The sequence below is a fragment of the Mytilus trossulus genome, chromosome 5 (genome assembly GCF_036588685.1).
Source record: "Mytilus trossulus isolate FHL-02 chromosome 5, PNRI_Mtr1.1.1.hap1, whole genome shotgun sequence".
NCBI lineage: Eukaryota > Metazoa > Mollusca > Bivalvia > Mytilida > Mytilidae > Mytilus > Mytilus trossulus.
Genome location: NC_086377.1, coordinates 21841616 through 21857301, shown reverse-complemented (window position 1 = coordinate 21857301; position 15686 = coordinate 21841616).

Below are 15686 nucleotides of genomic sequence, written 5' to 3'. Positions count from 1 at the left end.
GTTTAATCCGAATATTCCAGTCTTCATGACTACTTACGAAGATTAGTTAACATTGTTTAAATTAAAGGATGGAAAATGAAAGATAGTTTGAATAAAGTTGATAAAATAAGTTTAAAATCACTCGAACGGGTGATCTTAAAATAATTGAAATACAAAATAAAGAATTAAATCTTAAAACGATGCAGAGACGCTAAATATTGAAGCCACTACGACCATAGTGAACAAAAAAATTGTGAAAAGGAACATGAAAATCCAAAATTTTCAGAAATTAATAGCTAAGCAAACGGAACTTATGAAAAGAGACATGCAATTCTGATTATTCAATAAACTATTGGAACAAAGTAGACAACACATAAACAACCATCCGATGGATTAGCTAGAGACTTGTATATCATTGTTATAATAACATATTAAAATATATCAAAACATTTGTTTTGTTTCTTATGCATATATGGTAATACTAGGTGTTTTTGCTGCAGTCGTTATTAACAAGTTACTTTTAACAAAAAAAAAATTGATGGTGTTTTAACTACATAAGGGGTCACTTGAGGGTCCATGTATTTCGCAATAATGTAAGGTGTCCATTTTACGCAAGGTGTCCGTGTGTATTTCACAATAATGTAGTGTCCATGTATTACGCAAGGTGTCCATGTGTATTTCGCAATACTGTAAGTATTACACAAGGTGTCCATGTGTATTTCACAATACTGATAGATGTCCATGTATTACACAAGGTGTACATGTGTATATCGCAATACTGTAAGGTGTCCATGTATTACACAAGGTATCCATGTGTATTTCGCAATACTGTAAGTATGCAGGGACACCAGCTTACCTAATACTGATGGAATTTGGTTTTTTTTGTGATGAAATAAATTTCTCCTCCTACATGTATTTATATTTCTAATGTGAATTGTGATATTTCTTAAAAATTTATAATAAGTTTATGTATCTATAAAATAAACATTAATACAGGGACACCTTTTACCTAATAATGATGGACACTACCAATGACTAAACAAAATATATAATGGTGTTAAATATTCATACATCATGACGTATAGAGGGTCAATATTTGTTAAAATCAAGATATAAAGTTGAATGATCTATAGGTTACTTTGGTATTATATCTTAAAAAAAGGACTTTGCAAAGTTTATTGAACTTTGTAAACGTTCTATATATAAAAAAAATTGTTAATTCTTATATAATAGTTATGCTTTCTTTGGTCCCTTGAATGAACTATTGAAAATGTATATTCCTGAAAGATATATTGTGTAATTTTGGACAAATTTTGGAACATATGTTAGATACATAAATATCATTAGATATCAGCAAAATGTAGATAAATTAATAAACAGTCAAATAGATCATAATACAATATAAAGGGAAGGTCTAGAAAGTTCAATAAACTAGTGATAAGTCCAGATGTGTTTTTCCCCAATGATATGTAATAACAAAGTGACCTAGTATTAAATGACCTATAAATGACCTATAAGATAGGTCATTCATCTTTATATTGTGATCAACTTATAAAAAATATTATATATTCATATAAAAACCATGCACAAGGGGCCAAAAAAAAGCTTATTTAATATTACAGAATGCACATTGTTGAGAAGGGTACAAAAAGAAAAAAAAAATTAAAAAAAAATAAATGAAAAGATCAAACAAAGAAAGTTGAATATATTAAAAAAAAATACGCATTTGATATAATGATAAATTGTTTTTGGGAGGAGGTTCTAGAGAGAAAAAAAAATAGAAGGAAATAGGGCATACGGTTAGCATTATAAAAGGGAAAAAAATATTTTGATTTTTATCACAAAAATTTGGATCTACTCCTGAGATAAAATAAGAAATCGAAATGACAGAAACACAAGTCAAAATGTGAGTATGATAAATATTGAGATAAATATTTTTGAATAGTTATAAAAAAAACATACATTTTCTTTATATTTTTTTAATAGATTAGAGCAATACATATTTCATATACCTCCTCCCCTACACAAAAAAGAGAAAGATTTAATATATAACTGTTATTTTCAGATCTGAAAATGTAAAATAAAGACTATCAGAATATTTATTATATTGCAAAAGGGAAAACAACCAACGCTTCTTGTAAGTATAAGTCACATAGCTGAATTTATTTACTATGTATTCAAACACCAATTTATTAAAATAATTGTTGTACATGTTATGTTTAAAAAAACTGAGAAATTTATCAAACACTTTGACATGTTTGTAGAATGATTATTATGATAAGGATTTTTTTTTTCAGAAATAGTAGGAATTTGATTTTACTGTCAGAGAACAGAAAAAGAACTCAAGAGGAAAAGAAAAATGACAATGAACATATAGACAAAAGACAAAGAACGACTCAAAATGGAAAAGAAGACAAAGGGTAAGTGCATTTGACATTAAATCTTATTCCTGTAAATTTGTTCAGTTTTATGTGTGATCACATATCATTAATGATGAAGATAACAAATTCATTTTTATGAGAAAAAAAAACAACAGACATCACATGGACAAACAAAATTATTTCCATGAAAAAAACCAACAGACATCACATCTTCAAATATTAAATGTAATTAAACTAAATTATTTTTCTTTTTTTTGTAATTGATGTACAATTTCCTTGGGGAAAAAATGTTAAGTATTATGTGTGATAAAAATAAATTCCTAATGATTTGACAACTGAACATTTTCATAAAAAAAACCTAATGATTTGACAACTGAAAATGTCCATGAAAAAAAACAACAGAATATTTTCATAAAAAAAACATCAGACATCATATTGACAAGCAATGTATAAACCATATTATTTTTTGTAATTGTAGGACAAACACCTCATTATTTAGCAATAAACAAAAGGAAAGGACAAACACCTCATTATTTAGCAATAAACAAAAGGAAGAGTTGAGTGCCATGAGACACATAGAAACTATATAAAACACAAAAATTGAGGACATGGCATCAAAGATTGAATATGAAAATCATGTGCAAGAGAATAGAAGAAAACAATTAAGGAAAGACAGACAGTTAATGAATATGATACATGACAGATTATTGAATTAAAACTTTATCTGTATTTTCCAATGGATTGTATATAAGATGTTTTATTGCTGATGGTATTATATATTCATTTTCAATTACCAAATATATGTAATCTAGAGGTACACTTCACTATAGGAATGTAGTTGGTTTTTTCTCTCTGTTGACAGACAGACAATTGTATACCATTATGAGTCCAGTTATATATTAAAAACATTAGGATACTAACCCTCAAAGATATTAACAAAAAGTGATAATAACAATAGAATTTTTAATTATTTATTTTATTTAAACGTTATCAAAATATACAACCAATTATAATATCAAGATGAATATGTTAACAATAGTGAATGACTAGTTATATTATTGAATGTAGCAAGGAATGTATGACTAGTTATATTATTGACTGTAGCAAGGAATGTATGACTAGTTATATTATTGGCTGTAGCAAGGAATGTATTACAATAAAGAGTTCAGTAATAAGGAATGATGATTTTGTTCTGTAGTAAAATAATTTAAAAAAACATATAAAAAGTATTGTTAACAGTGTTGGATGTAATTTTTTTATATATATAATTTTTCAGCACCATTTGAGAACTTTACAACAACAACAACAGCAACTTATCCAACAGCAAGTGATATTAAACAAGATACAACAACAGCTTACCTGTCGTCCACAAGTGATCCATCCACAAGTGAAGATCCTGGTATACTGCTTTACATTTACTAATAGTAATATGAACTAACTAATTAGTTCCAAAGACTATATTTATATATTGAGAAATCCATGTTTATTTCATACTTGCAAAAATTTGTTAATTAAAAAAAAATGGAATATGTTATGTATAGATTGAGATATCACAAGGAGGAAATTTAAGACTTGGTGGTTTGCCACCTACCATGTATGATATGCAATTTAGATGATTCAAGCAGAAAAGAGGTGTTAACCATGCTATCGTGCTTAGATAGCAAAGAAGACTGTGCTTTAAGTAAGTATTAATTAAAACTAATTAACAATAGATATTCACTTTAGTTATATTTTAAAATAAGAAATGTGAGATGATTGCAAAATGAGAAACATATATATATATTTACAATAGGTCACTTAATTATGTTAAACAATGAGCAAATAATTTTTTCAAAGTCAACTGAAAGAGATCCTTAAATAACAAGAAATGAAAATGGAAAAACTATTTTAATTCTGACAAAACCCATGTACATATGTATGAAATAGAGTATTAAATACGGTTTTTGCAACTACCAATACAAACAACTAATAAGGTTTCATAAAAAAATATAAAAGAAGTTATATGAATGGGGAAAAAACTGTGATATTACTTACATGGTACAAAAAACTTATGTAAAAAACTCTAATGTATAAGACAATTACATTAATTCAATTATGTTGACAAAAATGAATGCTGTTTTTAATTTTTGACATTATTACATATCACAAGTTTGCTTTTTTCACATTTGTCACGATTGAAGAAAATGACTTTATATTTGTTATAAAATTTAAACAATGAAAATTAATATTTTGTTCCAATACAATTAATTTATAAAATAAAGTGTAATATGCAATAAATTGGAATACTCTCAAAATGCTTATTATTTTTTTCTATTTACAGACAAACTTCAACGTAAATGTTGGTGCAAACAACATTATAATATACAAAGGTAATAACTATTAAAAATTTCCAGAATGTCTGATTTATTATGTCTAAATGATGTTAGTACAAGATACATTTCCATTCAATTGTTTAAAAAGCCAATATTCTATGTTCTAATTATAATAGATAAAAGTTACATTATAATACAATTGAATGGATATGGGGAATGCCTCAAAGAAATAACAACCCGATCAAAGAGCAAATAACAGTAGAAGGCCAGCAATGGGTTTTCAATACAGTTAGAAAATTCAGTACTTGGAGAAATAATTAAGCAGGACCCTAAACAACCACTTCAGTGATAATGAAGGTCATAGTAACATCCAAATATACTTTAAAAATAAAGGTCTGAAGTCAACGAATATAGACATGCACCTGATAATTAACAGCAAAAAGACACCAAACTTGAGGATAATTATTGTTGCAGGATGTGTGCGCGCTAATATTGAATAGAGAAAACATTTTTGGTCTTGTTTTTTTATGTTAATAATTGAATGCGAATCTTTTAACGACTTTGGTAGATCAAAGTAACTGCTACCTCCTAATGGTTTGTATTGTATTGTGGGAACTTATTAGTGTAAAACTTGCTTCAATGTCCAACCAGATCCCTGAGCCACATAATCATTAAACGATGAGAACTGTTTTCGAAATGCTTCATTCAAATCATGTTGCGTTAAGTTATCCTTAGAAAGCAAAGTATAAGTGCCACTTTTAAAATATGGTTGGCTAAAATCCTCTCATCATCGTTTGTCTCTTTCATAAACTCAACGTGAACATTTAAATACCATCTAATATGTCACAGTCTGGCATTTTACAGCTGTGATTTTCATCGTGTGTATCAAGTTATTTCGGGTCAAACAAACAAATGAGTAGTATAAAATGGATGGCTGAAGCACTTGACCTCGTGTTTTTCTTTCGTTTGACCATTGTTTTACTAAATATGCGAGGAATGTCATCCACATCTTAACCATGACTTGTGTAAGGAGAGACAACTCCGGTTTCTAAAAGGTGAATACAAGCGATACACGAGTTGTCCATTTGGTATCTTGAGCAGTAAGCTACTGAAAAAAAAACCAGAAGGAACGATCATATAGAGAAAAGTTCATACTCAGATCAATACTCCGAGGTTTCCAGAATTTGAATAGCGAGGTTTTACCGAAGGACTTTTCATTCATATATATTGAACTTATCAGTTTCACAAAAAATATAAAACACTAAAACCAATTTAGATTGTTCTCTTATAAAAGGATGTGATCCATTATCGTTGACGTGCACAAAGAATGTGTACCAATACCAAGAAGTTCGATATTCAGATGTGGTGTGTTGAGACAAGGGAGCTACGTAATTCACAGCACAAAACTCGTTACGTGATTGATGTTCGATGTAATTTTTGAGGGTGTTGAAATGAGTGCATATGCAGCGATGACACCAGGACTACGTTACGTATATTCCAAAGTTGGTGATTGCCCCGTCTTTAAGACAAATATACAAAATCAGATAAGCGTTGAAATAGGAGACCAACAGTGTCAGGTATTAAATCAAATGACTAATGAGCAAATACGAACAGAAAGTGGGGTGATAAAAATTGTCCAACGAAAACACCATTTTGTTAATGTGGGAAGATAAGTACTCCCACTAAAAGGGGGTCCATTCATTATCAACACCACTAAATAGTCACGAGAGAAGATATTGTCCAACGAAAATATCACGAGTGGGGTTTTGTTTGTGTTGGATGATAAGTAATAGCTATAAATAAGGGTCAAATACTTATCAAATGTATCAGTTTTATAATTAATTTTAAAACTACATTGATAAAACATGAGTGAATTAAGAACCATAACCGATGAGGAGTCCATCCTTAGGATAAGTGGAACCTTTGGTTCCAGCAAGACTGTCTCTATCAACAACTTTGGTGGAATCACCTACATCCATCTGAAGTCTCCGAAGAAGAATGGTACAGGATGGAAAAGCTTCACAATGTCTATGACTGAGTATAGAGAGCTAGTGAGAATGGCTGGACCCAACCAGTTAGCAACTATTGCTGAAAATTTTGACATCCAGGTATGTGAAGTTTAATTTGCATCTGTATAGAAAAATCCACTCACAGTTTTTAGTTCATCCATACACAAATCTTGTAAAAAAAACTTACCAGAAATTTTAATTTGAATGAATAAAAATCCCCCAAACCATCATATACAAATATTCGAAAAGGGGTCTTGAGTTGGGCAAATTAAAACAAACTAGTGATAGAACCTACTAGCAGTAGGGAGATGCACATAATTTTCACTATAAATTAAAATCACCACTCATATTTGTAACTCATGGATTGTTGTCATTTCAGAATAGCAGGAACCAGAAACGGGAAGATGAGGCCTTGAGGGCAATGAGGGATACCGAAGAACATGGAGAAACCATATGTCTGAAACGTGGGTCAACTGTGAAGTTTGAGTGCACACCACTAACAAAGAAAAGGAGGGATGCGGAGACAGAAATCACGATAACCGTAGAAAGCGACGAGGATGCTTGAGAGTGATTGTCTTAAAGCAACAATGTATATCTAATATATGTCAAATACTGTGTATGACACCCATATCTCTTCTCACCCGGGAGTTCTTATTGTAATAGAATTTTGCAATTTATTTGTTTCATATAGTTTATTGACTAATTTATGTATGGCCATTTGTTACAGTTATTTATCATGTTTATCGACTTTTATGTATAAAGTGAAAAGTAAATATCAGCGGTTACTTTAAATTATCTTAGGGCAACTAGAATATTTAATATCAGGTTGTCAGAATAACCTCTATTCATTTATAACATTTATGTTATGCAATTTTATCTTCAGTTCTGACCGAAATTGACTATTACTTAATTTTGATGGAAAATGCCAAGTAGCATGTGTTTGGACAATGGTCAAACTACGCAGGCAATTTTGAGTGGTTTTAAGCTATTTGAACAGAATAAATTAGTAATATTGACATTTATAAATATCTTAAATCATATAAATTATGATTGTTGTATATTATGTCGTGTATATTTTTAATAACAAATTGTTTTATATTATAAAAGAAAAACGTTTATATATATGTTTAAAATATAATTTGGTAAATTTCGAAACAAGAAATTAAAGAAACTAAAGAAAAACTGTTTTCATATAATTTAGAGTTTTGGCCTGGTTTTTGACCAATACTACGTTTGTTTTGGCAGTTAGTTCGGAAACTATGGAAATTGTTGTTGCTAAGTCTGAACCGAATACTATATAAACTAAATCAAGTTCTTAGTTTGAAAAATAATTTATATTTAGAATTATTTTTATTTTATTTTTATTTTGGAAAAGTTAAATAAAGTTTATAAGTAACTAATATGTATTATAACTTACAAGGTTTAAATTTATAACAATAATTATTTTATTATTCAACAATTAATTGTAATTACATGTTGTACTTTAATAATGTTTTCAATTTATTTTAACTTTGAAATTATATTGTAAAATTGTAATGTCAGTACTTTGATGTTTTCTTTATTAAAATAGCGAGTCTCTTGATCTTTCTAGTTGGTTTACTGGTCTTACCCCTCAATTGTGCTGTAAAGCAATACAATTGGAGAAGTACGAAAACATCCACACAATAGAATGGTGAGGACCCAATAAAACCATGTTACCATCAGGAAAGTCAAAAGAAAAAACACCGTTGCACTACCAACAGCGTGAAACAGATTGCGACCAATTAGACTCTTGCCAGGATCAAGAGGAAACCATTATATTTAACCAAAATAAAGATTTTCATAATAAGCACAGTGACGATACCACAATTCCATTGGTCGAACAACCACCACAATACAATTCATCGCCAGTATTCAATCATCCTTACATACCAGCTTGGGAAAATTCATCACTTCCGTCGCCAATCAAACCAATCCGGTCAGCCCACATTGAAAGGCCAAAGTTTCCAGCTTCGTTACTAACAAGAGCTCCGAAACCAACATTAAGGACCCCTGCTCATTTTGCACCTTTGTATCCAGCATTGCCATCAACAACACAAGCTTCGCAACCAGCAGCAACAACAAATTCAATTCCCGCCGGAACAACTGTTAGTCATACTTCAACATCTGCGCCAGTTTCAACATCAGGTTTATTTTCGCTTATACCTGCTTTCACTCCGTCAGTGCCAATTGCATCAACGTCAGCAAAAACAACCATTTCATCTACTTTTACAACGTAATTCTGAAATTTTCACTTGATGTGGAGCTTGTCGTTATTTAGTTTCTGATAGACATGCAAGCAATCTTAGCAAACTTAGTCAACATTCTATGCAAAATGTTCAATGTAACACAACATTTTACAAGTTCGTATCACCCGCAAAGCAATGTAGCATGTGAACGAACTAATTCTACATTGGCTCAATCATTACGAGCGTATTGTTCTGAACAACAAACAACATGGCCCGAAGTTTTACCTAGTATCATGATGGCGTTTAGGATGAGTCCAAGTACTCAATCTACCGGGTTTTCGCCGTATTATCTGATATTTGGAAGAGAAATGCATTTATCAATAGACACAGCTTTAATTCCTGAAAATTAATTACCCAATCTCCAGAAAAATACATTAAAACTTAAAAGTAAAACATATTATGATAAATCAACTAAAGTCGGTGATCATGTTTTACTAAAACAAGAAAAAGTTCACATAGGAAAGAAAAAGAAATTAGAACCTAAGTGGACAGGTCCTTTTTCTATACTGGAAAATAGGCATGATTTAATTTACAAGTTACTAAATTTAAAAACACTTAGGCCACTAACATCATTTCTCCACGGAAACAGACTTAAACTCTATAAAGATCCAAAAGATCATAGACCACCTCCAAATCTATTAATCAATAATAATGATTTAGAAAATGATCCTGGTTATGAAAATCAACAAGATCCTGATAATTAAAATGATGATTTGAGTGAAAATGAGAGTCATGAAGACAATTCTCAAAGTGATTTAAATGAATCAAATCAAAATCAAGACAAAAATGATGAATGGTATGAAGCTATTAAATTATTAAAATTAAAATGGATGTCAGGAAAAAAACATTATTTAGTTCAATGGAAAGATAATTCAGACCCTTCTTGGGAACCAGAAAAAAATTTTAGTCAAGCATTAAAAATAGTATTTCATTCAGAAAAAGCGCGCAAAAAGGTAGAGAAGAAATATAAATAAGCATTTGACTATTACATTAGCGTGGCAAGCAATTGACAAACACATTCCACTTGATTAATCCTATATCAAAAATTGTCCCTTATTTAGATCACTGAAAACAAATTTATTCACAATCTTTTGATCATCAGTAACAAATTAATTCCTTTTTCTTATATTGTAGGCATGTCAAGGTTCGGATTTGTGACTTTGCCAATTTTGCTTTTTTGCCTTACTTTTGTCAACGTCAAAAGCAGACGAACAGAGAATAAACTACGGAGTTGTTTTTCAAGAACAATCCGATATTGATTTTGCTACAGACTATTGGACACATATTTATGAAATTCAAACATATTTAAATGTACAACACATGTTAGTAAACAGATGTGAACATCCTACGAATTATCAATGTCAACCATATAACAAGTTAATCGCTGAAGTAAATTTTATGAGAACTAATATGAATTCCCAAATAAAGGAGACACACACATTGATTGATAAATTGGATAGACATTCAGACAGTATAAGACCAATGTGTTGGGGGGAAAAATCCTCCCAGATAAAACAATTAACAGAAGTGATAGGGAAAATGGAGGAAAATCATTCTACTACTATTCACATCTTAAAGGGTATGATAACCCAGTTGGAGAAAGAAAAGCCAAGAAGGCAGAAGATTATTATGCATACATTATGAATAAAGTATTTGTATTGGTTTTTTTTTAATAACACATTCAGTACTAGAAATGTATTGCTCAAAGATTACATTACGTTAATTTCAATAAGTCATTTGCTCATACTGCAAAATATCGAACGTAAACAACAACTAGACACATTACAAAATCATACTTACATTATAGTTTAGTCGCTACACGATTTTATTTGTTTTCTTAAATAGAACCCACAACTATTTATACTTCTTAGTATATAAGGATGGGCCAACTTCAGGTGTTGAATCATTTAAAAGGAGTGGGTTACACAGATGTTTAAACACCTGTAGTATATTTAAGGAGTGGTTGCTTAGGTGTTAAAAGACACCTGTTTATATGATTTAAACGTGTGCTTTTACACTGGTTTCTGACAGTGTATTTAGGAGTGGTTTGCTAGGGTTTTAGGACATCTGTTTTAACTTGTGCTTCTTGAAACAAAAATACAATGCGTTCCTTTAAAGGATTGGGTTTGGCATATGCTTAGACACCTGTTTCTGATAAAACGTATATAGGAGGGGATTCACACAGGTGTTGGGACATCTGTTTATGTAGCTAATGCTTTTTAGTGTAAATCTATAAGGAGTGACAGTTATTCAAAATAGGGTGTGAAGGTTCGCATTGCATCAGTGTATTATTAGAGTGTTTAAAAGTGAACATGTATAGTGCTTACACTTTCACTTCAAAATATTTATAACCCCTCTTATTTTTAAAAAGAAAAAAACTTTGACCCGAATATTTTATAACCCCCTCATATTTATGGCCCCATTTGAAAGGGGGGTTATAATTATGCACCCACACTCAAGGGGCTTTGGGTGTTCAGTGATACTACTATTGTAATAGAATTTTGCAATTTATTTGTTTCATATAGTTTATTGATTAATTTATGTATGGTCATTTGTTACAGTTATTTATCATGTTTATCGACTTTTATGTATAAAGTAAAAAGTAAATATCAGCGGTCACTTTAAATTATCTTGGGGCAAATAGAATATTTAATATCAGGTTGTCAGAATGACCTCTATTCATTTATAACATTGATGTTATGCAATTTTATCTTCAGTTCGGACCGAAATTGACTATTACTTAATTTTGAGGGAAAAATGCCAAGTAGCATGTGTTTGGACAATGGTCAAACTACGCAGGCAATTTTGAGTGGTTTTAAGCTATTTGAACAGAATAAATTAGTAATATTGACATTTATAAATATCTTAAATTATATAAATTATGATTGTTGTATATTATGTTGTGTATATTTTTTAGTAACAAATTGTTCTTTATTATAAAAGAAAAATGTTTATTAATATGTTTGAAATATAATTTGGTTAATTTTGAAATAAGAAATAGAAGTAATTTAAGAAAAACTATTTTTATATAATTTTGAGTTTTGGCCTGGTTCTTGACCATTACCATATTTGGTCATTCTAATTTTATTTTTCATTTGTATATTCGGTTGTTTTGACAATTAGTTTGTAATCAATGGAAAACATTATTGATAGGTCCGAACCGAATACTATATAAAGTGAATCAAGCCGCTTTTACATTAATTGCGGGTTTCTTGATATTTCTAGGTGAGTTCTTAGTTTGGAAATAATTTATATTTAAAATTATTTTTCTTTTTATTTTATTTTGGAAAAGTTAAATAAAATTTACAAGTAACTGATATTTTTTAATTTACAAAGTTTAAATTTATAACAATAATTATTATATTATTCAACAATTTATTGTAATTAGATGTTGTATTTTATTATTGTTTTCAATTTATTTTAACTTTGAAATAATATTGTAAAATTATATTGTCATTACTTTGATGTTTTCTTTATTAAATTAATTGCGGGTTTCTTGATATTTCTAGTTTGGTTTTCTTTCCTGTTGCGTTCCAGCGTTCCCAGCCTTTCTACCGTGAGACTTGCCCCTCAATTGTGCTGTAAAGCAATACAATTGGAACACGAAAAATAGCAACACAATAGAATGGTGAGGACCCTCTAAAAACCATGTTTTCAACAGGGAAGACACCAAAAGGAAAAACGCCTATAAACTACCAACAGCTTGATACGGCATTTGAGAGGTTACATTTTGGACAACTTGAAGACAGAGAAGAGACTGTTGTCTTTAATACTAATAGAGAAAACTGCTACAAGCATAGTGACGATACCACGGTTCCACTCGAGCAGCCACCGAGATACCATTCGTCGCCAGACTCGCCAATTTTTCAGCAACCTTACATTCCTGCTTGGGAGAAATCTTCTCTCCCATCTCCAATTAAACCAATTCGGCCATCAGTGGTGGTGAAACCAAAATTTCCGGCTTCCTTGGCAACAAGAGCACCAAAACCAACATTGAAGACGCCAGCGCAATTCTCAGCTCTATATCCGACATTGCCACCTTCATCATTGCCACCAGCGGCACCAGTTTCACAGTTAATTTCGACCGGACCAGCTGCTCAACCGATTTCGGCTGCGGCACCAGCTTCATCATCATCTGCTTTCTCGTTAATCCCTGCTTTGACAACGTCAGTACCAAGTACAGCGGCTACAACTTCTTCAGGAGCCACATCTACTACACCAGGTACAGTGCAACCTTCTACGAACATTTTTAACATGTCATCTATTTTAAAAATTGATAAATTTAAGGGTGATAATTCACAAAATCCAGAGACTTGGTTAACAAATTTTAATCAATATTGTTCTTTCTATGATTTGTCAAAGAAAAAAAGTTCAGAGTCATTTCCATTTCATTTAGATGGTCATGCTAAAATTTGGTATGATACCATATCTGATGCAAAGAAACAAAATTTTGATCAATTGATCCTTGCTTTTAAGGATAGATTTAAAGATAAACAACAGCTTTAAGATATAACTATCTTACAAACGCATCAGGGAAGAAATGAGTCTGTACTAGATTTCTTATCTAGATTGTTAAAATTAGCTACAAACAGGAATATATCTGATGATATATTGCTGGCAGTAGTAATGAATGGTTAAAAGGCCGATTTAAAAACAATTGTCATGACTAAGGAACCTAAAAATATTGAAGAATTTAGGCATGCCGCTAATTTAGCAGAAAAAGCAATTGATTCTAATGTAAATTCTTTAAATTCAATGAATCAAACCGTCTTAAATGAGATACACTCCTTAAGAGAACATATTCAAACTATGAATGTAAACAGTGCCAACAACGGCCGGCGGCTTGCCTGAACAGCGGCAATGCCAAATAACATCCAAGGCATTGTTCCCAGCTAGTTCCCAACCAAGATGTCCATGACTAGTTCCCCCACAAAATGTAAGATTCCAGAACCCACTCTCACACATGTAGTTCATATGTCGGGAGTCCGAGGGGAAAAGAGCAACAAGAAGAACAAACTACAGTACTTATATAACACCCATAATTTTGTTATAATATATGGTGTAGGCCGTTACTAAAAATTGGACGCCAAACATCGACACCTATCTTACAGCATGCCAGAAACTAAGACAGTGTTTCAACATTTAGAACCAGAAGATTTACAGTTGGACATAATTTGTTTACCGTTCGGACTATTTAATTTTATATATGTACAGTGAATGCTTTTTGGGGAATAATCGAAATACACCATTTAACAAAGACATCAGCTGAATATCAAGGATCATATTATCATAAGAAAAGAACTTTATCAACATCAATGACATTAAAAGTTAATTTATATTATTGTGTATTTCAATTGTAAACATATATTTTCATGAAACTGTAAGTACACCATAAAGCTTATCTAAAATCTAAATTTTTAAATATGAAACAAAATGTTCATTTTCATTTCACAAATCGTATTGCGTTTCATGTCTTAAAATTTCAAGAAAAACTTTTCTAAAAAACTGTCTAAATACATGTAAGTTATAAAATTATGTTTTTCATAAAATGTTGTAAAATTTTATTCATTTAAATCATCCATTGAATAACTTTTCAGAATGATGTTAATTAGAACTGAATGTTTGTATTTCAAACGCATGTCAATATTAATATTTGCAATCAGTCGTCTTTAAGAATAGGTTCAAACTTCATTGAGAGTTACATAACGTAAATATCCTTGTTTGTAAGTTACCTATTAGGAACAAGTTAGTCAAATTCTTGTTGCCGTTTACCGAACCTAAAAATATTGAAGAGTTTAGGCATGCCGCTAATTTAGCAGAAAAAGCAATTGATTCTAATGTAAATTATTTAAATTCAATGAATCAAACTGTCTTAAATGAGATACACTCCTTAAGAGAACATATTCAAACTATGAATGTAAACAGTGCCAACGACGGCCGGCGGCTTGCCTGAACAGCGGCAATGCCAAATAACATCCAAGGCATTGTTCCCAGCTAGTTCCCAACCAAGATGTCCATGACTAGTCCCCCACAAAATGTAAGATTCCAGAACCCACTCTCACACATGTAGTTCATATGTCGAGAGTCCGAGGGGAAAAGAGCAACAAGAACAAACTACAGTACTTATATAACACCCATAATTTTGTTATAATATTTGGTGTAGGCCGTTACTAAAAATTGGACGCCAAACATCGACACCTATCTTACAGCATGCCAGAAACTAAGACAGTGTTTCAACATTTAGAACCAGAAGATTTACAGTTGGACATAATTTGTTTACCGTTCGGACTATTTAATTTTGTATGATTTCCTTAATGATTTGAGAGACTGGTTTCTTTCGGCAAAGGTCAATACAACGTGGGACACATGGTTATCATCTAAGATAGATATATCTATACCTTATGCTCGGAAATTAAGACAACTTGCTAATCGCAATACTTATGTATACCCTTCTACCTTATACTAATATTGGTTTTTTCTCTGTTCCCCAGATATTGCTATGCTAAAAGACGTAACTTACTTAGTTTCAATAAATACTTACTTAGATACAGTAAACAACTCCTTAGTTGCAGTAAACATTTACTTAGTTGCAGTAAACACTTACTTAGTTTCAATAAACAACTCCTTAGTTGCAGTAAAAACTTACTTAGTTGCAGTAAACACTATCTTAACTACCTAATTGTGACATGTTCATATTCAAAATGGAATCTGATTTGAGAAGATGTAATTAAGTTAAAG